Source organism: Oryctolagus cuniculus, chromosome 2, assembly GCF_964237555.1.
Source record: "Oryctolagus cuniculus chromosome 2, mOryCun1.1, whole genome shotgun sequence".
In the NCBI taxonomy this organism is placed as follows: domain Eukaryota; kingdom Metazoa; phylum Chordata; class Mammalia; order Lagomorpha; family Leporidae; genus Oryctolagus; species Oryctolagus cuniculus.
In genome coordinates this window covers 28,539,165-28,566,891 of record NC_091433.1, presented here as the reverse complement: position 1 = coordinate 28,566,891, position 27,727 = coordinate 28,539,165, and the positions used below count along the sequence as shown (strand labels likewise).

The window sequence follows — 27,727 nt, the reverse complement described above, 5'->3', positions numbered from 1 at the left end:
GTATATCAACCCAAAGAATATAAAATATACATGTGGAGCATGGATGTAAAGATATAGTTAAGGATCATCTTAAGGATGTGAATCAGCATTTTAAGAGAGTTAATTAGAAACTTTACTCAAGAATTAGCCATCAGGACATCTTTATATATGTCCATTCCACATTAAAGATCTTGAAAATCAGCACAATGAATATCAGAAGTCATTTTTCACTGGTAATGATCAATAGTAAATATATTTAGAAACCTCAAAATGTGTTTAACAGCTCCACTACTACCGGCTTCCCTGGGTTTTCCTCTCTTGGAACCCCTCTCTAGGAGGTCTCTGATTTAAATAAATCTTGCTTTAAAAAAAAAAAAAAATCAAAGAATCTAGTGAACTTAAAGGGCTTGTTCAGTCTTAGACTCTGCATCTCTTTTGTTCAAAATAAGAATTTTTGTCATTGGATCCTTTAAAAAGGATCATTAAATCATGAAAAGTGATTTTTTTTTTTTTTGCAAGGAACTTACTGAATTCCCACAAGATCAAGATCAGAGAAATCCCCAAGTGTTTAGAAATGGTTGTGTAAGTACAAACGCTTGCTAATCACAGTGGCAATGAACCAATACGTGGCTTTATTATCAGATAGCTTATGATAGCAACTTTTTTTAGGAGAAAAAGTAGCTCCTTCTTATCTCTAGCTCTTGGAAGCTATCAAAAGTTACTCAAAAAGCATTATAAATCTGAGAAACCAATTGTTTTAGGTGGTGAATTTATAATACCAAATAGCTAAAACTAACTGATCTCTTACATAATGAGTCAATATGTGATATTAAAATGAAGAGTCTATTTTAATACAAAATTGAATGTCATTGCTTCTGACACACATACACCTGCAGACATCACAAAGCTTTATGTTATTTCTACCAATAACAAAAACAATAAGAGAGAGATACAGCAATGTTAAGTCTGTTTAAAAAATGGTTATTGAAAAATAAGTGAAACAAACAGAATACAAGGTATAGCTGAAACTTAGGCTACTTTTTATAAGACATGAGAAAAAGGTTTACCTGTAATTGTGGTGAATTGAAATAATACCATTTGGAGGAGCAACAACCAAATATTAATGGAAGTTAAATTTCAGAAGTGGGATAACAGATGACTTTCATACTTTGTCTTCATATTTCTACTGATGAATTTTCTCAATTAAGCAAATAGCCTATGCTTTTAAATATTTAATCTTATGAGCATTTCATTATACATATACATTTAATAATTATACATATGGCAGGGTATGTCAATATGTGTAAACAATATGTACTCATGAAAGCCAAGTATTTAATTTTTCCATCTCATTATCTTTACTTATCTTTGTTTTGGAAAGTAGAAGCTCCTCTCTTCTCTATTAATAAAATACACAAAGTATTTCAGGAAACAGGAAGATTATTACCCGGATTTGGTCAATGCACACTGTACTCCACAAAAATGTACTATAAAATAGAACAAAAAAGGGAAAATATTATTGAAATTGGATTACATTTACTTTATAAATCAAATAATTATCATCTTGTTTTTGTCATTAATTTAAAAGTTTTGTGGATCTTAGGATTCTTATCATTTAAAATTTATGATCTTATCATTTAAAACCTCATGCAATATTTAAAAATGATATATCTTTCACAGGACAGCACACTATATTACTCACCCAAGTAAGGGATACTATAAAGTAGATTTTTAAGTCTTATTAATTATTACCAATACTAAAATATGAGTATAATTTTTAATCTGGAACTCCAAATACAAGATGTCATGAGAAATTAAAGTTTTGGAGATCAGCTAAATACCATCATTGCAGTAATTCAGAACCAAAATATTAAGCTTTAACAACAATCCCAATAGCAGCAAAAATCAAGGACAATGTCCTTTTATTTTAAGCCTTTCTATATTTTTTTTTGCATACTATGAACTTACTTGACTTCAAAGGTCAAACTTTTCCCTCTGTTGTACCTATCCATCTCCAAAAAATAGTATGATGTTTTCCAAAAATACTTCGGTAAATCTTGAATGAAGAAGTGTAGGAAAGCTCTGAGTAAATGAATAAATCACTATCAAAGCTATTTGGAGTCAATCTTCAAATATTCAGAGTTGTCTTTGACTTTCATAAATTTATCCTTAAGAAACTAGGCAAATATCAAGATGGTGGCTGAGTAACAAGCTCCACTGATCGTCTGTCCAGAGACACAAATTTGAACAGCTATTTAAACATCATGCCACATTCACAAACACTAAAGAAGCCAATGTAGAAGTGACAGAACAGAACAGAAACTGCATAAACCAGCAGAGAGACAGGACACAGAGCTAGTACCTACAGCTCCTACTTCACTTTCATCTTGAAAGAAGGAAAAATGGTAAGGCATCACAATGCCTGGCAACAATAAGGACCAAATCTCAACTTACTTTTTAAATTAAATTACATCACAGAATTCTGATCAGTTAATGTTTGGTGTTAAAGAAAAAAAAATTAAGTGAGTTATGAGAATTACTTTTCATTTTCTTTCCTTTGTCACAAACGCAACTCATGTTTTTAATTATGTGTGCTCTCAGGATTTTGTGATCACTGTTCTCAACATGTAATATGTGTATGTATGGTTCTAATCCATCTTGTATTTCTTGTATCTCCTATTAAGTACAACACACAGGGAATTATGGGAAACAGCATGACACTGATTTAAAAGAAAAAAATATGAGAGAAAAAATGACGTATTTTCCTAGTGAAGAATGTATTGGATAATTAATAGTTAATATGACATTTAAAATGTATTTTTTGACTATCATTGTTCTTTGCTTTCAAAAATACAACTTGCTAATTAACTGATGAGAATTGACAGCTACCTACAAAAGCATCAATTCAATGACAGTAGTGCTTTATAACATAATCAGAAAATTAGGATGTCTTGAATTCAGAAAAGCTCACCCACACAAATTTTGGCTGAATATCCTTATTATCACAAGAAAAGTTCTGAACAAAATATTTGAATCCTATGTAGACACACTCTACAAATTTAAACTAATTATATATTTTAATAATTCCAATGAAGCTAAAAGGGAACGTATTCTTTTCACATGGCAAAATCACTTTTTTTTTTCTATATTTTGAAGAAATCTGAAATATCTTAGCATGGCAGTTAGAAATTATATTTACAATGAATAAAAATATTATATTATATTACCTTATATATATTTCTCTAAATGACATACATCATTTATTTATTTATTTATTTATTTTTGACAGGCAGAGTGGACAGTGAGAGAGAGAGACAGAGAGAAAGGTCTTTCTTTTGCCATTGGTTCACCTTCCAATGGCCGCCGCGGCCAGCGCGCTGCGACCAGCACACCGTGCTTATCCAAAGGCAGGAGCCAGGTACTTATCCTGGTCTCCCATGGGGTGCAGGGGCCAAGCACTTGGGCCAATCTCCACTGCACTCCCTGGCCACAGCAGAGAGCTGGCCTGGAAGAGGGGCAACCAGGACAGAATCCGGTGCCCCGACCGGGACTAGAACCTGGTGTGCCAGCGCCGCAAGGCAAAGGATTAGCCTACTGAGCTGCCACGCGGGCCGACATACATCATTTAAAATATTAGAGTGCAGATGAATCTTCCACAGAATGACTTCACTCCCTTGCATAACCAGCAGTAGGATAGTGGCATCACAACTTAGATCTATCTTTAGCCACTTTGAGGAGACCTTATACTGTTTTCCATGATGGTTCTGCTAATACACATTCCCACCAACAGTGTGCAAGTGTTCTCTTTTTTCCACTGCCTCCCTAACAGTTATTACCATTTGAATCTGGAGGTCATTTGTATGCTGCCTTGGAGAAAGGAATTTAGAGCTACTGCCCATTTCTGAATTAGATTATTAGTTTTTATGCTATTGAGTTGTTTGAGTTCCTTGTCAGATGTAGAGCTTGCAAATACTGTCTCCCATTTTCTAGGTCATCTCTAGGTCATTTCTAGGTCATCTCACCATGCTGATTATTTCCTTTGCTATGCAGAAACCCTTCAGGTTGATAAAATCCTGAAATGACATGGATAAAACTCATAGTCATTATGTTAAGTGAAATAAGCCAAGTGTAAAAAGACAAGTGATCTCACCTGTATGGGGAAACTAACAAAATAAAAGCAATCTCATAGAAGCTAAAACTGTAATGTTGGTTATGAGAGATTGCTGAATGAAGTTGCAAATAACAAATGTTTGCCTACAGAGAGAGAGAATACTGTAAACTCTAAAAAATGAATCCTTTTCTCCATTTAGTCACAAGTTCAATCTCACAATTGTCCTGGAGGATTTTTGCTTTGAAATCCATGAAGTTATTACCTTCCCAGAAAAATGTGGGCATTAAAAATCTCTTTGAAAATCAAGATGACAGAAAGAGCGAGATCTTCCAACCACCAGTTCACTCCCCAGATGGGTGCAATAGCCAGTACTTCTGCACCAGGAAAAACCAGGAACAGAAACTCCATTCTAGTCTCCTAGATGGTCGGCAGATGTCCAAATTCTTGGACCATCTTCCATTGCCTTACCAGACACATTAGCAGGAAGCTGAATTGCAAGTAGAGCTCTCAGACTAGAACAGGCACTCTGATATGGTCTGCCTGCACCACAACACCAGCCTCAAGATATGTGAATTCATAACTCACACTCTATAGCCATTCTTTGGAAGACATGACATTATTCTGTAGAAGAATCTATAATCTCTTCAACACAATTGATGTATAAGATCTTCTGTGATAAAAGAAAATATTACATTGGGAAATGCAAAATCCCAAGGTGATAAAGATTAGAAGTTTTGGCAGACTATGAAATTATCTTCTAATTCAATGAATGGAAAAGCAAAGAGTTCAGAAAAATGCAGAATAAGGCATAGCAGTCAATCCATTATTAAAGCATACAATTTTTTTGGATTGTTTTCAGAAATGCAGACTAGGCAAAAGGCCAATTTAAACTGAGGAAGCTCTCAAAAATCACATTGATAGGCAGAAAATTTTCACTTTGTTGAACTTTATTTATAAGGATAATTAATTTAAACTCATTGAGACTAAGTGACATTCTCTGAAAAATGGGATACGTGATATTTGTTGCTTCTGAGGGTTTGTTGTCAGTTATTTTTTTCTTCATAGAATTACATATAGTGATGGATTAGAACATAGTATTCCTTATTAAGAAAAATGTCAATTACCCAGTGGATATTATTATTCCATAGTAGTACTCATAGGTCAAATTCTAATCCAACCACAATCGCAAACCATATGAATATCAGTCACAAATTTTGTCATCTTGTGGAAATAATTGTACTTATACAATATATTACATTGAAAGTAACCCCAACAAAGTTGAACTTGGCGTTTTTTACCCTTAAGGTGAACTTTTAGTTTAATTTACTTGTTAACATGCTTCAAAAGGCATCAACACATTGATCAATCTTTACAGTAAAATGCTGTTGGTGATTATTTGCCTATATATAATACATTATGTTTTAAATTAATATTTTCTTGTCTCTGAGTAGCAGAAAAGACCCAATATAGGTCCTAATGCATTATTAAGGGAAAAAAATTCTTAGCAATACCTAATGAATATTACCTGTCTTATTTACTTAAATATCTCCAAAAGATATTGATTCCTGAATGTTGTTTTTAAAATAAGATAAATAATGAAAATTTACACAGTATAATTCAGAAGTTATATTGATTTTTTTACAGAAGCATTTATTTGATGTATTCAAACTTTGTGCATCTTACATATATACGAATTTAGGAACATAGTGATTCTTCCTACCCTAACCTCCCACCCGCCGGCAAACTTCTTCTACCCCCGGCCTCTATTCCCATTCTTATTTATTTTACAAAGATCTATTTTCACTTAAATTTCAACTTTATTTATTTCTTCTCTATTTTTAATTATTTTTCCACCCACAATTTTGGGTTTGGTTTATTGTTGTTTTTCTATGTCCATGAGATGCATTGATAACTCATTTATGTGGTGCTTTTCCTATTTGTTGATGTATGCATCAATTGCTATAAATTTCCCTCTTAACACTGCTTTGATGTATCCCATAAGCGTTAACGTGTTGTATTGTCATCTTCATTTGTTTTCAGAAAATTTTTGATTTCTCTTTTGATTTCTTCTATGACACACTGTTCATTCAGGGGCATGTTGTTCAGTCTCCTTGTGTTTTCATATGTTCTGGAGATTCTTGAATTGTTGATTTCCAGCTTCATCCCATTGTATCAGAGAAAATGCATGGTATAATTTCTTTTTTTTTTAATTTGTGGGACTTTTTTTATGCCCTAGCATATGGTCTATCCTAGAGAAAGTTCCATGTCCTGGTAAGAAAAATGTGTATTCTGTAACTGTAGTATTTGATCAGCCCTGTTGAGGAACAGTTTTTTTTTTTTTTTAATGCTATTTGTTGAACTCTTAGGATAATGTTATGTGTATACAGTTAATTGAAAGTAGATCTTAGTAAAAAAGTAAGAATTAAAATAGAAGGAGAAGGAATAAAGGTGGGAGTGGGGGTGGGAGCGTGGCTAGGATGGGGAGAATCACTATGTTCCTAAAGTTGTATTTATGTAATGCATGAAGTTTGCATACCTTAAATGAAAAGTTTCTGAGGTGGTACTGGCACTGTAGCATAGTGGGTAAAGCTGCAGCCTGCAGTGCCAGCATCCCACATGGGTGACAGTTTGAGTGCTGGCTGCTCTACTTCCAATCTAGCTCTCTGCTATGGCTTGGGAAAACAATGGAAGATGGCCCAAGTCCTTGGGCCCTCTGCCCTTGTGTGGGAGACTCGGAGCAAGCTTAGGCTCCTGGCTTCAGCAAGGCCCACCTCGGCTGTTGCAACCATTCTGGGAGTGAACCAGTAGAGAGAAGACTTTCTCTGTCTCTGTCTCTGTCTCTGTCTCTCTCTCTCTCTCTCTCTCTCTCTGAATCTTCAGTTAGATAAATAAATAAATATTTTTTAAAATTTTTTTCTGAGAAAAAAAAGAAAAGTTATTTAGATATCAGTCAGGTCCCTTTGGTTTACAGTGTTTATTAACTGTTGATTTTCTGTCTGGTTGATCTGTCCATTGCTGAAAGCAAGGTGTTGAAGTCTCCCATTACTATTGTATTGGAGTCTATGATTCCTTTTAGATACATTAACATTTCTTTTCAATTGCATTTCTTTTAAACAGTAATTCGGTGCATATATCATTATATTATATTTTTATAGTCACATCTTCCTGTTGAATTGTTGATCTAGATTTTTAGAAACAAAGTGTAAACTATAGAATCAATTAGCATTTACTTAAGCTACCAAGTTAAATTGTCCAGATATTTTTAGTAAATAGTTTATTAGATCTAATTTTGGTGATTCCTTTTTGATTGCAATGATAGTAGACGTAATAGTGTTTCTTATTCTTTATTTTTAAAAAATATACTTAAAAATTAAAGAAAGGATCAGAAATCTCAGAAAAGTGGGCACAATAGAATGAAAATAATAGTAAAACAAATTCACCTATTTTTTAAATAAGAAAGAGGTGTCACCTTATTCTTACTCATTTTTTTTTCTTTGAGAGAGAGAGAGAGAGGTCTTCCATCTGCTGGTTCACTCCCCAATTGGCCACAATGGCCAAAGCTGCATCGAACTGAAGCTAAAGAGCCAGGAGCTTCCTCCTGGTCTCATACGAGGGAGCAGAGGCCCAAGGACTTGGGCCATCTTCTACTGCTTCCCCAGGCCACAGCAGGGGACTGGATTGGAAGTGTAGCGGCCGGGTCTCAAACTGGCACCCACATGGGATGCCGGCACTGCAGGCCAGGGTGTTAATCCACTGTGCCACAGTGCCAGCCTGGGTTATCCCCTTATTTGAGAGAATACAAATCTTCTGTTTTACAAAGAAAAATGTTCTAATGATTATTTTATATCTTCAGATGTGATTTTTCCATATATATGTATAAATATATATATATATTTGATATACTGAATAATAGGCACAAAGATATCTAGATATGTACTGTGAAGATTAATATTAATAACAGTAAGTATTCCACTGTTTAATGATTTCTACACCTTAGGTGTTAGCTTCAATTACCTCTAGGGTTCTTCTTTATACTGATATGGGGCTTCCCTGCATACTATTCCTCCAAGAAATTCTGCATCCAGAAGCTATTTATGTTATAATTCATTGTTTTATTTAAATATTTTATTTATTTATTTGAAAGTTAGATTTACTGATGATGAGCGAATGAAACAGAAAAGTCCTACATCTGCTCGTTCACTCCGGAAATGGCCACTATGGCTGGAGCTGGGCTGATCCGAGTTTCTTCTGGGTCTCCCACTTGGGTACAGGGGCCCAAGGACATGTGCCATCTTCCACTGCTTTCCCAGGCCCTAGCAGAAGGCTCGATCAGAAGAGGAGCAGCTGGGACTAGAACCAATGTCCAAATGGGATGCTGGAGCTGCAGGTAGATTAGCCTACTGAGCCACAATGCTGGCCTCCATTCATTGCTTTTTTTTTTTTTTTTTTGATTTATAATAAGCTTTAATATTCATTCTGGAATTATTTTGCTTTCTCTATATCTATTTCTTTTTTTTAGCTTTTATTTAATGAATATAAATTTCCAAAGTACAGAATATGGATTACAATGGCTTCCCCCCCATAACGTCCTTCCAACCCGCAACCCTCCCCTTATCCACTCCCCCTTCCCCTTCCATTCACATCAAGATTCATTTTTGATTCTCTTTATATACAGAAGATCAGTTTAGCATATATCAAGTACAGATTTCAACAGTTTGCTCCCACACAGAAACATAAAGTGAAACATACTGTTTGAGTACTAGTTATAGCATTAGATCTCAATGTACAGCACACTAAGGACAGAGATCCTACATGAGGAGTAAGTGCACAGTGACTCCTGTTGTTGACTTAACAAATTGACACTCTTGTTTATGGCCTCAGTAATCACCCTAGGCTCTTGTCATGAGCTGTCAAGGCTATGGAAGCCCCCTGAGTTCACTAACTCTGAACATTTTTAGACAAGGCCATGGTCAAAGTGGAAGTTCTCTCCTCCCTTCAGAGAAATGTACCTCCTTCTTTGATGACCCATTCTTTCCACTGGGATCTCACTCACAGAGATCTTTCATTTAGTTTTTTTTTTTTTTTTTTTCCCCAGAGTGTCTTGGCTTTCCATGCCGAAATACTCTCATGGGCATTTCAGCCGTATCCGCATGCCTTAAGGGCTGATTATGAGGCCAGAGTGCTGTTTAGGACATCTGCCATTCCATGGGTCTGCTGTGTATCTCACTTCCCATGTTGGATCATTCTCTCCCTTTTTGATTCTATCAGCTAGTATTTGCAGGCACTATTCTTGTTTATGTGATCCCTTTGTCTCTTAGTCCTATCATTATGATCAATTGTGAACAGAAATTGATCACTGGGACTAGTGAGATGGCATTGGTACATGCCACCTTGATGGGATTGAATTGGAATCCCCTGGTATGTTTCTAACTCTACCGTTTGAGGTAAGTCAGCTTGAGCATGTCCCGATTTGCACATCTCTTCCCTCTCTTATTCCCACTCTTATATTTAACAGCGATCACTTTTCAGTTAAGTTTCAGCACTTAAGAAGAATTGTGTATTGACTACAGTATTCAACCAAAAGTATTAAGTAGAACAAACAAAAAAATACTAAGAGGGATAACATATCAAGTTGCTCATCAACAGTCAGGGTGAGGGCTGATCAAGTCACCGTTTCTCCTAGTGTTCATTTCACTTTAACAGGTTTCCTTTTTGGTGCTCAGTTAGTTGTCACTTATCAAGGAGAACAAGTGGTATTTGTCCCTTTGGGATTGGCTTATTTCACTCAACATAATGTTTTCCATATTCCTAACAGGGATCACTTTTCAGTTAAAATTTAAACACCTAAGAATAATTGGGTGTTAATTACAGAGTTCAACCAATGGTACTAGAACAAAAAAAAAAAATACTAAAATGGATAAAGTATTACATTGTACATCAACAGTCAGGACAAGACCTGATCAAGTCACTGTTTCTCATAGTGTCCATTTCACTTCAACAAGTTTCCCCTTTGGTGCGGCTCATTGGTCTAGGGGTATGATTCTTACTTCGGGTGAGAGAGGTCCCAGGTTCAAATCCTGGACCAGCCCACTCCATTTTCTCTCAGATAGAAAACGTAAGGGATAAAGTGAAAAGCATTCATTCCTTTTATCCTGTGATTAAATGCCAGTATTTAATGAACCTGAGTCCCTTAGATGTGTCCTTCACTATTGTTTTCTAGCTTTTAGTCAGCTGCCTTCAACTTGATAGGTTAAAAAAAGGAAGTCTGTATGGAGATGGAATTTGAAAAATGTCCAGCAGAAGGATTGAGGTGCAGTAATGTTTTTCTAGGAGAGTAAGACTTTGTTATGGAGAATACTCAGTATTAATTTTCCAATTATTATTCTCCCTCTCCATCTGTAAAGCCTAGAGGGCTGCTTAGTTGGCTCTTCACTATGAAAAGTTGGTTGGGTTCCTAGAGGGAAATCACAGCAGTGTGGGAGTGCCCCTAAATCTTTAGCCCCCAAAATTTCTCACACTCATTCTCATCCTCCAGTAATTTATCAAGACTAATATTTCATTAATCCTACCAGGGAATGGCTTCAGTAACCTCTCCTCCAGTTACACAGATTGCTCTGTGATTATCTTGATTCCCTGTAGTTCCAGATTTTGTGATTGCACTTTTCCCTTTAATCTTCCTTCTGATGGATTAAAACAAAACAAGACAAACAACATTGTTTTTCACTTTTCTAGATTTTTAACAGTTGTTATAAATATGTCTAAGGGCTTTTACTCTTCACATGTTGGAATGGAGGTAATTGCGGTCTTCGCATTCTCTTTTAGATAATCAGTGGTGCGTTTAGAGTTGAAGTGATGTCTTTTATATATAAAAAAAAATCACATCTCCTTTGTGTTCATCAATGTCCATTACTTCATGTTTCAATACATATGCTACTTAGACGCATTTTTATTTTCACAATTAGTGCTCATCCTAGTCCAAATTTGACAGGTGTTTCCTCTCCTTGAATCACCTGATCCCAGGCTTATATTCTAGGCTTGAAAGTTAAGTTCCTGCTGTTGTCTACTGTGAATGGTGGTTAGGAAGCCAGGAGCAACTGGGGAATCACATGGCTGCTGTGATAACGACAGTTAACAGGAACCACTTATTAAAGTACCTCATGGAAATATTCACAAATAGATCAGGTCTAGCAGTGAAATATAAACTTCAAAACCATAGTAAGTTGATTTAGTTAAAGCTAACTCTTGTGGAGATTCATTTTATATTTACATAAAGAAACAAAAAATTGACTTTCATGTGCATTACATTAATGAAAAATACTTGATTGAGATTTTGCAGAACATGTCAATTAAGGAAGAAAGCAAACATTTTGAACAAATCACCAACATTAGTGATTATATTAAAGTTTTAGGTTATTTTTCATGAGATTTAAATCTAGGTGAATTGGGATGTGCATCAAATGCCTATTCACATTTGATATAAAATAAGTACATGAGAATCATGAAGTAATATCAGAGACAATGTGTTTAAAATAAAATACCGATAAACACTGTTTTATAAACCACAATTTATTAATTTTAAGTTTTCTCTTTAAATATGCCTGAAGGCTGAATTAATTATAGGAACTAAATTTACTGGAAAAAATTTAGAGAAACAATGGGACATTGGCTAGGGCTATAAAGAGAAAAATAGTTTTCTTGTAGACATTAGGGTCAAAACTGATATGGTCTAACGTATGCCAGATGACCGGTGATTTCTTGAGGCTTTCCTGTCTCTTGTAATCCCACTTTGGTCTTCAGTGCTCTCACATTCCTAAGGCCTGCTACTGAAACCACCTTGTTGCCACTTTCATGGATTCTTTTCTTCAACTTGAACTCAAAAGCTTCCTGCTGTGTTTCCTTCTCTTTTCCCTGACCTAGTCTTTAACAGTCTTTCCAGCCATAAAAGTCAGGTTAATAAATCACAGTTTCTTAGGTTGATTTTTACAATTTCATCATCAAGCTGGCTTAAACTTTTCAACTAGTCTGAGAGTGACCACCCAGCCACAAATGCCAAAAGGAGAAACATGACCCACAGGTGACACCACAATCAACCTTGTGCTCCCAGCCTCCTCAAGGAAACCCAAACAGAAGGATAAAAGGAAATAGAAGAGCCAGACTACTTAAAGAAATGAAGAGCACTACAGATGACAGTGTCCACTGATTGGACTCCTTGAACTATCCATGCATGCTCTTGCTACAGGAATCCCCATTCAGAAACTGATCTATTGATGTGCCCACCTACTGATTTATCTTTTCTATTTCCTTAAATCTTACCCCAGACCCACAATTAAGGGTTTTACCTTTCCTTTCCCAAAAGACAGATGTTACAGATTGGCCATTGTCTCCTTCAGTAACAATATGGTTATTTGCCTAAATCTATATGTACATATATTTCATTTGTCACTTGTGTATTCTTTTTTGTAAAGATTTATATATTTATCTGAAAGGGTGAGTTACAGAGAGAGGGGCAGACAGAGTGAGATCTTCCATTATCTGGCTCACGCCCCAAATGACCCCAGTCTGGGCTAGGCCAGTCTGAAGCCAGGAGCCAGGAGGTTCCTATGGGTCTCTCATGTGTGCGGCAGGGGCCTCAGGAATTGGGCCATTTTCTGCTTCTTTCCCAGGCACATTAGCAAGAAGTTGTATCAAAGAGGAGCAGCCAGGACTTGAATTGGCACCTATATGGGATGCCGGTGCTGCAGGTGGCAAATTTAACTGTTCCACCACAATGTTTGCTCCTTATGTGTTCATTTTCTAAAAGGGTAATTACTTACATAATTTGGCCACAATAATAATATGAAATGAAGACTGAAATAGTTATTCAAAATAGACATCAGCAGTAATTAAGCTGATTTGGTTCCTTTTCTACTGGGGACGCCACATGCATTGGCTGTCATTAACAACCTCCCTGGTCATTTATGCTGCCTGTTTTATTTGGTATACCTTAAGGCACCATAGACACTTAATTAACATATGCTTTTATAAGAAAAAGAGATCAATGGAGATAGTGAGATATGAAATTTATGCATGATATGCATGATTAGAAAGGATAAGATGAGCAGTCACATGAAAACTAGAATTAATATAAACACAGCAATAGTGTAAGAAGGTTGTGGATCATTTTGAATTTTTTTTTAAAAATGGTATACATTAAAATTCACAAACATGTCCAGCACTGTGCAAAGTTAAATTAGCTGGCTTCAGTGTTAAGAAACCCTCTTAAGAATGTGTAAATCTTCACACAGTCTGGATGCCAGTGTTCTTAGGGTAGCTCTGAAGTTGTCATTGTCACTGACGCTGCTGTGTTAATGAGTAGAGAAACTTGATAGAAAAAATAAGTTGGGTATAAGAAAACTGGTTATTCTTTCTGCATCTTGAAAATCATGACTTGTAAAAAGGAAGACATAACATAATTTTTGCTTGTTTTTGTTTGTCCCCTAATTCTTGATCTTTGGTCAAGACAGTTTATTACAAGGAAAATAATTATAGGTATAGGATTTTTAAATTCAAGCCAATGCCATTCTTAATTAGTTTGCATGTTATCCAACCCATCAACACGTCTTTCCAGCTCATTTCCTTACACCCTTTCCAATTTTAAACCGTTATCCTCAGATCCTACAGTCAACACCTACAGTGTCTTTAAGTCTCACAGTCAACACATACACAGGCCATTAAATAACTCTGAAGGATAGCAAGATCCCACCCTAAGGGGCTTCCTTGTTCCCATTTTCTAACTTGTTTATTTTAAAAAATGATTTGTTCATTTTATTTGAAAGACAGAGCTACAGAGAGAGGAGAGGCAGAGAGAGGTTTTCCATCCGTCGATTCACTCCCCAGATGCCGCAATTGGGAGTTGCGCCAATCCAAAAACAGGAGCCAGGAGCTTCTTCCAGGTTTCCCATGTGGGTGCAGGGGCCCAAGGACTTGGGCCATCTTCTATTGCTTTCCCAGGCCATATCAGAGAGCTGGATAGGAAGTGGAGCAGCCGGGTCTCGGAACAGCACCCATAAGGGATGTCGGCGCTTCAGGCCAGGGCATTAACCCACTGCACCACAGCACCGGCCCCCCATTTTCTAATTTCTAATATGCCCTGTTATTATATCTTAATGACTTTTCTGAAGATTTGTCTATCTATCTATCTATAGCATGCTGTTGTTAAATGTATCCAATGGCTTCCAGTGTTGTGAGGATAAATACTTCACAAGTATACACAATATAGCATTTTTTTCAAAAATGTGTCTAACGGTTATTACTTCTAATACTGAAAATTGTTGTTTTTTTTTTCCTTTTGTGCTTTTATGTTATCTCTTCCATCCTAGGATAAACCACTTTCTACTGCATATTTTTTAAATATTTATTTATTTATTTCCAAATTCAGAGCTACAGAGAGAGAGAGATCTTCAATCTACTAGTTCACTCCACAGATGGATGTAATTATCACTGCTAGGCCAGGGCTAAGCCAAGAGCTTCGTATTGGTCTCCATGTGAGTGACAGGGGCCCAAACACTTCCACCGCTTTTCACAGGCCGTTAGCAGCAGGCTGGATCCGAAGTGAAGCAACTGTGGTATGAATAGGAACCCATATGTGATGCCAGCATTGCAAATGATAGCTTTATTTGCTATGCCACAATGCCAGCCCTTCACTGCCATATCTGTACAGAAAATTACAGAAATTTATCTTAAAGTTATCATATATTTGTATTCTATTTTGATTTACAGTCTTTTGTATCCTTGTTTTGCCTGGCTGTTCTTGATCTTCTCATTTTCTATAAATATTCTCCTACTTTGTCATAAGAATTTTTGTATATCAGTTTTTAGCAAAAGTAAAAACTTTTTCATATAATAATGTCAATCACGACTTTAGTGAATGATCATTGAATAAACAAAGTAACGCAGAAGATGAAACAGAGACCTAGTAATCAAACTGCAAGCTGAAGTTTTGTGTGTTACATTAGCTTGTCCCCATGTTCCTTTACAGGACACTCTCTATGATTTCCCTTAAGATCTAGTTTTTCTGTAGGCCTCCAATTTTAACTGCATCTGTCTCAACTCTCCCTTCACTCAGGTTTATAATGAAACAACTAACATGATACAAACCCAGAGTTTCCCATAGCAAACTTTCCTAAAAGCTGGAGCACTGTAGAACTTTAAAAACACAATGCATTACTGACCTGATTGTCTAATACCCAACAGATTACTTTTTCTAGGGCTTAGTTCCCACATTATCTTTTGATGTTCTTGTAGAAGAGGTGAGTACGTGCAACTCTAGCAGCCTAATTAGGAACACTCCTGTCACTGGGGGATATCTCAGAATTTCTTCTTCCTCAATCACCATGTCCTGAAACATACAGGGTGGGGTAATACATCTTATAAATGCCAATTTATTTAAGTTCTAATCACAGATACTTCATCAACTGACAAAAGAAAAACCTCAGTAGGTATACCACTTCAAAATCTGGGACAACTTACATGTAATTTCAGGAATCAGCAGGGACACACAGCTGGAGAAAAATAAAAAGCTTGCTGTAATTGAAAATTGCCTTGCAGCTTGTTTGTGATTAAAATGAAGCTCAGTCCCTTGAAATCTTGTTTGGCAATTAAAACTGTTTTATTTAGGCATTGAAATATTGTCTATTGTCCTGGAATGATCAAACTCATATGGACATGTCTTAGCCTTGAATGTTCTATAAAAATGTGAATTTAAGGGAAAAAGTTGGCATATTGCTCAACATAAGAAGAAAGCTGCCTTTCAGAGTAATCAGAATAATAACTAACTCAGTTAAATTATCCAATATGATTTGAGAATTCAGAAGAAATTTTGATCACTATATTAGCAAGATGTTAATAATGATGAAGCTGCGTGCAATACCTAGAATTGAATCATTTCCAGATTGTTTGGTCTAGACATAGTTCTTTGCACCAGTCTTTTCTAATTCACTAATTTCACATGTGGATGTGTTATGTTGGAATATGCAAATAAATCTGTAGTTAATAAATTCTGTTATCTTCAACTTAGCTCCAAATGTCATTGTTTCCCAACAGCTGCTTCAAATAAATAAGATGAAGGTAGCATTTATAAATGGTAGGAAATACTTCTCACTCTTCTAGAAAGAATTCGTCTAAGCACTAAATAACAAGATAAAATTTATTTGATGCACTTTGCCATCTTGGGAATCTGTAATCATCCTCTACTTCTTGGGAATAAGGCTTTTGACAGCTCTGTTGTTTAGTAAAAATGTTTCACTGTTCAAAGACTTCTGTACATTTTCCTCTACTTTAATCTATTTTCCCATAGAGAATGTAATAAATCCCCCTGCAAATATTTGCATGCCTATGTATCTCTCTTGGTAGACTGTTTACATTAAGGATCTTGCATAAGTTAGATGAGTTCACCTTGGTAGCTACAGCTTCATTATTATCACAGCCTGCATGGCATAGTTCAAAACCTTCAGATGGAAATTCTACATAATTGCAGTCACTGTAACTCCCCATAACTGAATGAACATTGTCAACACATTTCAGAAAGAAACAGAAGGGTTCATTTAGATTGGCTGCCTTAATAGTTAAATTGGTCTGGCCTTGTTTCACAAAAACTTTCTGTCATTCTCTTTCTTCCAAAAGGAATAATCTTGTCTAATGTCTGATTGTTATCTTTGATGTGATTGATTATAAGACACGAATGTCTGACCCTGCCTCATGAGACATAACTGTCTGCCTATTCCTTCTAGGATTCAAACCTTGAAAAAATTAATTATTCCAGAGAAAAATATAAAGAAGCATCTAAAATCTAAATACTCAAAATATTAAGATGCTCAGGAATTGTGGTTTCTAAATTTCACAAATCTTAGTTTGTTGAATTTTCTGTCTCTTCAACAAAGAAGATATTAGAATGTCTTCAACTACTGCTTTCCTGCCTACACTGAAAACAGTTTTTTGTTTTTGTTTTTTTTTTTGTTTTTTTTTTTTTTGTTTTTTTTTTTTTTTGACAGGCAGAGTGGACAGTGAGAGAGAGAGAGAGACAGAGAGAAAGGTCTTCCTTTGCCATTGGTTCACCCTCCAATGGCCGCCGCGGCCGGCACGCTGCGGCAGGCGCACCGCGCTGATCCGATGGCAGGAGCCAGGAGCCAGGTGCTTATCCTGGTCTCCCATGGGGTGCAGGGCCCAAGCACTTGGGCCATCCTCCACTGCACTCCCTGGCCACAGCAGAGAGCTGGCCTGGAAGAGGGGCAACCGGGACAGAATCCGGCGCCCCGACCGGGACTAGAACCCGGTGTGCTGGCGCCGCAAGGCGGAGGATTAGCCTAGTGAGCCGCGGCGCTGGCCTGAAAACAGTATTTTAACATTAGAAGTCTCTAATAAATATTCCAGAGACTGTGGGTTTCAGACATTTCTGTTTCTGTCCAAGATAGGTACAGATGATTTATAGCCTTAGAATATTTTAATATGAGTTTTGATTATTTTATAAGTTTAAATATTTTCAAAAGTATAATATCTATTTTGTATGGTAGAAATAGAATTTCTTTTAAAATATTGCTTTTAGCTCTTGTTTATACTGCTGTAGAACCGTGGCCTTCCTACCTTTTACTTATTGAATATTATCATAGTGGCAAATTAAGTCTGTGAAGATAGAGTGGATTAAAATGATGTCTTTGCAAAAACTGATGAAGAGAGGTGAGGCAGAGAAGGGAGATGGGAGGAACAGAGAAGTAAGAGAAGTGTGGTTGTCTTATTGGAACTGTACCTATGGAATGCATAAAATCTGTTATCTTTATATGAATAAGTTTTTTAAATGTAGAACCATAGGTTTAGCTCTATTTCCTTTTTAAAAAATAAGATTTACTTATTTGAAAGGCAGAGTTGCAGAAGAGAAGGCAAGAGTGCGAGACAGAGTGAGAACAAAAGCAGGCGCAAGAGAGATCGCTGTCCAAATGGTTGCAGTGGTCAGTGCTGGGCCATGACAAAACCAGAAGCCTAGAACTCTATCTGGGTCTCTCACATGTATGGCAGACGCCCAAGTACACGGGTTACCTTACACTGCTTTTCCAGGTTCATTACCAGGGAGCTAGATCTGAAATGGAGCCTCTGGGACTCAGACTTGCATTCATATAGGATTCCCACATTGTAGATACAGCTTAACCCATTGGGCCACAATGCTGGATGACGACTAAAAGAGAATTAGAAAGCAAGTTCTTAAGGTCAACCAGCAAAATAAAACTTTTTGTCTGGAAAAAAAGTTTGAATTCATTTTTCTTTTCCCATAGACATGTTATTGTATTCTCCCAAGAGAAACACCTTGCTTCTTCAGGATGAAATTCTATGACACACTACTAGACAGATTAGATTGAAAATTTACCTAGATTCTTTGCTGGATGAAATAAGGTATTTTTTTTCCTGGAATATGTCTTATTTTGCTCCTCTATGATCCTCAATCAAATGCATGACTCTCTCAATTATCCTATTTTGGGTCAGTTTTCAAGATTTTTTTTTTTTTTTTTTGACAGACAGAGTGGACAGTGAGAGAGAGAGACAGAGAGAAAGGTCTTCCTTTGCTGTTGGTTCACCCTCCAATGGCCGCCGCGGCCAGCGCGCTGCGGCCGGCGCACCGCGCTGATCCGATGGCAGGAGCCAGGAGCCAGGTGCTTTTCCTGGTCTCCCATGGGGTGCAGGGCCCAAGCACCTGGGCCATCCTCCACTGCACTCCCTGGCCACAGCAGAGGGCTGGCCTGGAAGAGGGGCAACCGGGACAGAATCCGGTGCCCTGACCGGGACTAGAACCCGGTGTGCTGGCGCCGCTAGGCGGAGGATTAGCCTAGTGAGCCGCGGCGCCGGCCAAGATTTTTATATCTGTAGAGAATGCTCCACAAAGAAATTTAGGATGGAAACTTGGCTTTAATTTTTCGAAATGGGGGAGGATGGTTGATTGTAAAAAGAAATATTGGAAATGAAAACTAAGAGACCATAGGCTTTTCTGATTTAGAAAACCAAATAATTGAAAATAATTTTGTTCACTGTTTATTTATCTGTTTCTATTCTATGGTATTCACTGGTGTAGATACAATCCAGTTTGACATTGAAGATCTTTGCTTGGAATATTATGTAATCAGACCTCTCTGAAAAATCAATTGATTACCTGCACCAAATGTGTCCCTGCACACACAGTGTTAAAAATTAGTATTTACATTTTTTAAATAAGGCATATGGTCAAAAATTAAATAGAAGTTGGACACCACAAAGTGAAAATAACTTACCTTTGCATGTATTTCCCTCATTTCTAAAATTCTGTTATTTGAAACTGAGGCAGTAACCTTGGGACCTCCAATGATTTGCATAAACATGAGCAAACTTCTTAAGTTCCTTGTTCTAAATTTCAATATCCCTGAAATAAAAAAGTTGACCCAGATTAAACACAAATGTCTCTCTTTATATTTTATATTTTCCCTCCATAATTTTTATTATAAATGATCAATCTCTCTCTGTATTTTGACAACAGCATGTTTAAATTTTGCCCAATTCCCTTAACATCTTTCCCTACATACATTAAGGATTTTTAAATCCTAATTTGCAATAGAGGGAAAGAGATTTTGCATTCCATTTTCATGGCTTGATGGCTATTATTTATTTAATCAAATCATTTAAAAATATAGGAATATTGTGTATCAGGCAATGGTATATCTCTTGTCAGCATAGACTTGGCTTCTGCTGTTCATGAAAACATATTCTACTCAGCATAAACAAACAAGGAAGGCATACAACAATGGGTGATAATTGCTCATATAACTAAAGACATAAGTAGCACAGAAATACAACCTGGTTTTTTAGAGTCAACGCCATCTATGATAGTCTGACCTTATTCTTATTATCATCCACAGATCTACAGGTGCTTGCTCCATCTTCAAAGATCGAAACACTTATTATAGTTTGCTTCCTCAGTCTGTGACCTTCTGCTTGTATTATGTACATCCATATCAAAGACAGTTATCTTTATCTACATGATCTTGTTATGCTCAATTATCTGACTAACACATTTTAGATCTGAATACTCTTGTATTTGGTCTATTCCAAAAACTGTATTTTTGGTTGTTTGCATTTTATAAACATTAATTTACATAATCGTCCCAACAAACCAAGGGTTTTTTTTTTTATGAATTCAATTGTTCTAAATATGTGAAAATTCTAACCCCAAGTACCTCAGAGTGTAAGCTTATTTAAAAATAACACTTTTGCAGAATTGAGTTAAAAAAGGTCATAAGGGAAGGATCTACTCCAATCTGTCTAATGTTTTACAAAAAGCAGAAATATAGACAGAGGAAATTTCTCAGAAGGAAAATGCCATGAAGAAACACAAGGAAAGCATGGTTATCTACTAACCGTGGAATCTATAATGCTTCCCAAATCTAAGAGAAGAGCACAGAACAGATCAACTTCTAGACCCTATTGAGGGGAGCATTCAATGAGACTTTTGACCTGTAGAACCATGAGACAAGTTGCAATGTTATCAGTCACCTGCTCAGCAGTTCTTTGTTCAAGCAACCCTAGGAAAAAATGTAAACTAATGTATCCAAGAATTGATCTTCCTGGGGTGGTATTCTAGTAAATGGGTTAAGCCACCACATGGCATACCTGGAGCGGTATGGGAATGCCAGTTCAACTCTAACCTCCACTTCCTACTCATCTTTCTGCTCATGCACCAGGGAGGCAGCAGATACTGGTCCAAATGCTTAGGTTCCTGCCACCCATGTGGGAGACATGGATGGAATTCCTAACTCCTGGCTTTGGCCTGACTCATCTCTGACTGTTGTGGGCATTTGGAGAAAAGTAATGGGTGGAAGATAGATCTCTCTCTCTCTCTCCTCTGTCTCTCTCTTTCTCTGCCTTTCAAAGAAATAAATCTAAAAACAAACAAACTTGCCCCAAGAAAAGGCTATCATTTGCCCTCAACTGCTGGAAGACAGTCCTCTAAACCCTTTAAATGTCCTTTCTGATAGGCACAGTTTTATTTACTTGCTGGTCTTGGTCATTCAAAGTGCTTCTGCTAGCAATGTGACTTATGTACAGTACTTTGGGTCTTAACATTTTAACTTAACCTTTCTTTGTCCTAGGAACTCAGGTGAGCTATGTAATCAGTGAATGGAGCCTGTGTTAAACCTCAATACAACTTTGGACATCAAGGCTCAGGTGAGTTTCTCTGGTAGGCAGAAATCTGTGCACACATCACGGCTTGTAGGAGGTAGTGGTGTCTACATCTTTGCTGGGAGAGCATAACTGGAAGTCTCATACTTGCAACTTTTGCAGGGTCTGCCAACATGTACCTTTTCCCTTGGCTAATTACCATCTGTGTTCTTTTATTGTAAAAAAAATCTGAGTATGACAGCTTAGTAAACTGTTAGTCTTTACTGTGAGTTACTGAACCTGTGGATGGTCTTGGGAACTCCTAAATTTGCAATAGTGTCAGCAGTGACATTTCTTGAAATCTACAGAGAGATGCTGTATTATGCTGGCCTTTCTTCAACATTGGCTAACAAAAAATTCCAGATCACCTTTATTTTCTAATTTAACAACCCAGAAGTTTCACTTACGGGACAAAAAGGATCTGCCAACCATTTTTTGTAAAAATATTTTATTGAATTAAATGCAAGCATTCTTCTATGTATTGATTGTGGCTGTTGTTGTACTACACTAGCAGAATAGTAACAGAGAACGTACAGATCTCAAAGCCTCAAACATATACTGACTTCTTGCAGATACAACTTTGATGAACTGCAGAGTAAATCATACTGTCCTGTGCAGTTGCATCCAGAACTTGGATGTATCATGTGTATCATCATAAAAATTCAAAACTAAGAGTAGCATAACAATTAAGAAACACATATTTCTGATGTGGGCATTTGGTGCATTGGCTTAAATCAACACTTGGAATGCCAGCATCCGTCACTGGAGTGCTTATTTCAAGTCTCAGTTTCTTTGCTTGAAATTCAACCTCCTGTTAATATCCATTCTAGGAGGCAGCAGATGATGACTCAAGTACTTGAGTGCTTCCATCCATGTGGGAGAACCAGATGGAGTTCCAGGCTCCTAACTTCTGCCTGGGCCAGGGCTGGCTATTGTAGGAGTTTGGGGAGTGAACCAGCAAATGGAAAATCTCTCTCTCTCTCTTTCCCTTAGACACACACACACACACACACACACACACACACACACCCTTCTCTTCCTTTCAAATTAAATGAAAAAAATATTGGAAGATACCTATACTCCACATTGGGGTGTCTAGGTTTAATTCTCAACTCCAGCTCCAGCTTACTGCTAGTGCATATACTGGAAGGCAGAGGTGATGGCTCAAGTAACAGGGTTCTTGCCATCCGTGTGGGACACTCAAATTGATTCTTGGCTCCTGACTTTATCCTTTGTCCAGAACTAGATGATGCTGGGATCTGTGAGGTGAACCCGTGGACTGGAGTGAAATCATTCTGTCTCTCTTTCAAATAAATAAATAAAATACTTATTTTTTTTTTAAATCCAATCCTGCATCTCTTAGTCCCATATCAATATTCGAATGCAATTGTTGTTTGAAATAGTATCTACATTTTCATTTGTTTTTCCTTTGTGCCTTCGTCTATAGAGTATTCACTAAATATTATAGTGATTTAAAGAAAATGTTATTAGACTTACCTTCATGCACTAAATAAAGTTTAAAATTATTTCTATGGCATACAGATCTCTTCATGATTTGTCTGCAAGCCCGCATTCCTTATCATCTGTAACTACTTTTTTCATATAACCACTAGTCCCATCTAATTGGGCATGGCGCAGACTTTTTTCGAGAAAATCTCTGTGCCTTTGTCCAGAATGAAACCTTAGCCTAAAATTTTCCATCATTCTTTCTAATTATTACTTATCTTTCAGGACTGAGCTGAAATGCTTTTTATCCTGGACTTTTTACACCTCCATAAGTTTAATTCACTGGTTTTACAACTTTCTTTTTTTTTTTAACTTTTATTAAATGAATATAAATTTCCAAAGTACAGCTTATGGATTACAATGGCTTCCCCACCATAACGTCCCTCCCACCCACAACCCTCCCCTTTCTCACTCCCTCTCCCCTTCCATTCACATCAAGATTCATTTTTGTTTCTCTTTATATACAGAAGATCAGTTTAGCATACATTAAGTAAAGATTTCAACAGTTTGCTCCCACACAGAAACATAAAGTGAAAAATACTGTTTGAGTACTAGTTATAGCATTAAATCTCAATGTACAGCACACTAAGGACAGAGATCCTACATGAGGAGTAAGTGCACAGTGACTCCTGTTGTTGACTTAACAAATTGACACTCTTGTTTATGGCCTCAGTAATCACCCTAGGCTCTTGTCATGAGCTGTCAAGGCTATGGAACCCCCCTGAGTTCACTGACTCTGATCATTTTTAGACAAGGCCATGGTCAAAGTGGAAGTTCTTTCCTCCCTTCAGAGAAAGGTACTTCCTTCTTTGATGACCCATTCTTTCCACTGGGATCTCACTCGTGGAGATCTTTCATTTAGGTTTTTTTTTTTTTTTTTTTTTTTTTTTTTTTGCCAGAGTGTCTTGGCTTTCCATGCCGAAATACTCTCATGGGCTTTTCAGCCATCTGCATGCCTTAAGGGCTGATTCTGAGGCCAGAGTACTGTTTAGGACATCAGCCATTCCATGGGTCTGCTGTGTATCTCACTTCCCATGTTGGATCATTCTCTCCCTTTTTGATTCTATCAGCTAGTATTTGCAGAAACTATTTTTGTTTCTGTGATCCCTTTGGTTCTTAGTCCTATCACTACGATCAATTGTGAACAGAAATTGATCACTGGGACTAGTGAGATGGCATTGGTACATGCCTCCTTGATGGGATTGAATTAGAATCCCCTGGTATGTTTCTAACTCTACCGTTTGAGGTAAGTCAGCTTGAGCATGTCCCGAATTGCACATCTCTTCCCTCTCTTATTTCCACTCTTACATTTAACAGTGATCACTTTTCAGTTAAGTTTCAGCACTTAAGAAGAATCGTGTATTGACTACAGTATTCAACCAAAAGTATTAAGTAGAACAAACAAACAAAAAATACTAAGAGGGATAACATATCAAGTTGCTCATCAACAGTCAGGGTGAGGGCTGATCAAGTCACCATTTCTCATAGTGTTCATTTCACTTTAACAGGTTTCCTTTTTGCTGCTCAGTTAGTTTTCACCTATCAAGGAGAACAAGTGGTATTTGTCCCTTTGGGATTGGCTTATTTCACTCAGCATAATTTTTTCCATATTCCTAACAGGGATCACTTTTCAGTTAAAATTTAAACACGTAAGAATAATTGTGTGTTAATAATATAACTGCTGTTTCAACTATGTGATGAATAGATGAACACCATTAAGGAAAATTTTCCAGAGATAGGAAGTAACTCTTCCTCAAAGTTTCACATACTGTGACTTAAAAAAAACTTTGGTGAAATATTAAGGTTTTTTTTTAATCACTGAATATCAGATATACACAATACCTCTTTCAACTGGGAGTACTTCGTGATTGCTGTGAACATATCTTAACTAACAATAGATTTATTTTATTTATTTTAAAGACAGAGAGAGAGAGAGAGAGAGAGAGAGAGAGACAGAGGTCTTCCATCTGCTGGTTCACCCAAAATGGACGCTTTGACCAGGGCTGGACCAGGATGAAGCCAGAAGCAAGGATCTTCTTACCGATCTCCCAGTGCAGGGGCCCAAGCACTTGGGCCATCCTCCCCTGCTTTTCCCAGATGTATTAGCCGGGAGCTGGATTGGAAACAATGAATAAGTGAATAATCATCATGATCAGCTTAGTGTGATTATATCATACTACTTTTTATTTATTTTTTAATTTATTTAATGAGCATAAATTTCCAAAGTACAGCTTATGGACCACAATAGCCTCCTCCCCCACCCCGTGTCTTCCCTCCCATCCACAACGCTCCCCTCTCCCACTCCCTCTCCCCTTCCCCTTCACATCACAATTAATTTTCAATTATCTTTATATACAGAAGATCAATTTAGCGTATGTTAAGTAAAGATTACCACATTTTGCTCCCACACAGAAACATAAAGTGTAAAATACTATTTGAGTACTAGTTATAGCATTAATTAAACACCTAAGAGTAATAGTGTATTAATTACAGAGCTCAACGAATAGTTTTAAGTAGAATATAAAAGGCATCTTTTGCATTGTTGTGGCTTCCCCCCGACCTCCCTCCCTCCCGTGGCCCTCCCCTCACCCACTTCCTCTCCCCTCCCCCCCCTTCATCACGTTTCATTTTCGGTTACCTTCATATACCGAAGATCAATTTAGTATATACTAAGCAGGGATTTCAACAGGTTGCACTCACACAACTGAACCAGGTATAGGATATTGTTCGACTAGTAGTGTTGTTTTTGAGTTTCATAGATAAACATATTAAGGACAGAGATCCTGCGAGGGGAGCATGAACCCAGTGACTCCCATTGTTGATTTAACAATTGGCACTCTTATTTATGACGTCAGCAATCACCCGAGACTCTTGCTATGAGCTGTCTAGGCTATGGAAGCCCCTTGAGTTCACCAACTCTGAATTTGTTTAGTCAAGGCCATATCACAGTGGAGGTTCCTTCCTCCCTTCAGAGAAAGGCGCCTGTCTCCTTGATGGCCTGATCCTTCTGCTGGAGTGTTGTTCACCAGGATCCTTCATTTAGATTGTTTTTTGCCACCGTGTCATGGCTTTCCATGCCTGTGAGACTCTCATGGACCTTTTAGTCAAATCCGAATGTCCCAAGGGTTGATTCTGAGGCAAGAGTGCTGTTTTGGGCATTTGCCATTCTATGAGTCTGCTGTGTGACCTGCTTCCCCCGCAGGATCATTCTCAACCCTTTTGATTCTATCTTTCATTATTTGCTTACACTGGTCTTATTTGTGTAATCTCTTCGACACTTACCCTATCTTTTGGATCAGTTGTGTATTTATATTTGTCTCTTTACCAAGTGTGCTGGCATTGGTACCTGCCTCCTTGGTAAGATTGAGTTGAAATCCCCTGGCACATTTCCAGTTCCACCATTGGAGGTAGGTCTGTGTGAGTATGTGCCGTCCTATATATCTCCTCCCTCTCTTATTCCCACTCCCATGTTCCACAGAGATCAATTTCCTATTAATTTTTAAACGCTTAAGAATGGTTGTGCATTGATTGCAGAGTTCAACCAGTGGCCTTGAGTAGAGCATACCGAGCAACAACAACAACAACAAAAATACTAAAGGAACAAAATAGTAAGTTTTTCCTCAACAGTCTAGACAAGGGCTGCTCATGTCATTGTCTCTCATAGTGTCCATTTCACTTCAATGGGTATCATTTTAGGTGCTTGTTTAGTTGCCATCGATCAGGGAGAACATGTGATATTTATCCCTTTTGGACTGGCTTATTTCACTCAGCATGATGTTTTCCAGCTTCCTCCATTTTGTTGTGAATGCCCGGATTTCGTTGTTTTTTACTGCTGTATAGTGTTCCATAGAGTACATATCCCATAGTTTCTTTATCCAGTCATCCGTTGATGGACATTTAGGTTGATTCCATGTCTTAGCTATTGTGAATTGAGCTGCAACAAATATTGAGGTGCAAATGGCTTTTTTCACCCCTTTAATTCCATTTGGGTATATTCCAAGGAGTGGGATGTCTGGGTCCTGTGGTAGTGCTATGTTCAGGTTTCTGAGGACTCTCCAGACTGTCTTCCATAGTGGCTTTACCAGCTTGCATTCCCACCAACAGTGGATTAGTGTCCCCTTTTCTCCACATCCTCGCCAGCATCTGTTGTTGGTTGATTTCTGTATGTAAGCCAATCTAACCGGAGTGAGGTGGTATCTCATTGTGGTTTTGATCTGCATTTCCCTGATGGCTAGGGATCCTGAGCATTTTTTCATGTGCCTGTTGGCCATTTGGATTTCCTCTTTTGAAAAATGCCTGTTAAGGTCCTTGGCCCATTTTTTTATTGGGTTGTTTGTTTTGATTCTGTGGTGTTTTTTGATCATTGTGTAGATTCTAGTTGTTAATCCTTTATCTGTTGTGTAGTTTGCGAATAACGTCTCCCATTCTGTTGGTTGCCTCTTTGCTTTCCTGACTATTTCCTTTGCTGTTAAGAAACTCTTCAATTTTAGGTAATCCCATTTGTTTATTTTATCTTTGATTACCCATGCCTGTGGGGTCTTCTCCAGGAATTCTTCGCCTGTTCCAATATCTTGAAGGGTTTCCCCTATGCTCTCAATTAGTTTCATGGTGTCGTGGCGCAACTCTAGTTCTTTGATCCATGTTGAGTGGATTTTTGTATAAGGTGTAAGGTAGGGGTCTTGCTTCATACTGTGGCATGTGGACATCCAGTTTTCCCAGCACCATTTGTTGAAGAGGCTGTCCTTGTTCCAGGGGTTGGTTTTAGGTCCTTTGTCAAATATGAGTTGGTTATAGATGTTTGGATTGATCTCCGGTGTTTCTATTCTGTTCCATTGGTCTATCCATCTGTTTTTGTACCAGTACCAGGCTGTTTTGATTATAACTGTCCTGTAGTATGCTTTGAAGTCTGGAATTGTGATGCCT

General features: G+C 37.4%; 2 long non-coding RNA genes and 1 other non-coding gene across 3 annotated transcripts in view; 2 read left to right on the top strand and 1 right to left on the bottom strand.

Annotated features, from left to right (window-relative positions):
- Positions 1–27,727, top strand: part of LOC103352404 (uncharacterized) — a 136,518-nt gene that overhangs the window by 25,822 nt on the left and 82,969 nt on the right. Inside the window, exon 3 of the long non-coding RNA XR_011386853.1 lies at positions 21,229–21,304. This is a non-coding gene — a long non-coding RNA (uncharacterized lncRNA). The remainder of the gene's footprint in view (positions 1–21,228; positions 21,305–27,727) is intronic.
- On the bottom strand, positions 1,304–25,799 carry LOC103352401 (uncharacterized). Its single transcript, XR_519879.3, has 6 exons — positions 25,443–25,799; positions 24,846–24,917; positions 19,378–19,505; positions 15,301–15,467; positions 10,660–10,770; positions 1,304–1,466 (listed from the first exon to the last, which is right to left on the bottom strand). It is a non-coding gene; the product is annotated as an uncharacterized lncRNA (long non-coding RNA).
- Positions 12,964–13,095, top strand: LOC127490445 (small nucleolar RNA SNORA70). The gene has a single exon (XR_007918395.2). It is a non-coding gene; the product is annotated as a small nucleolar RNA SNORA70 (small nucleolar RNA).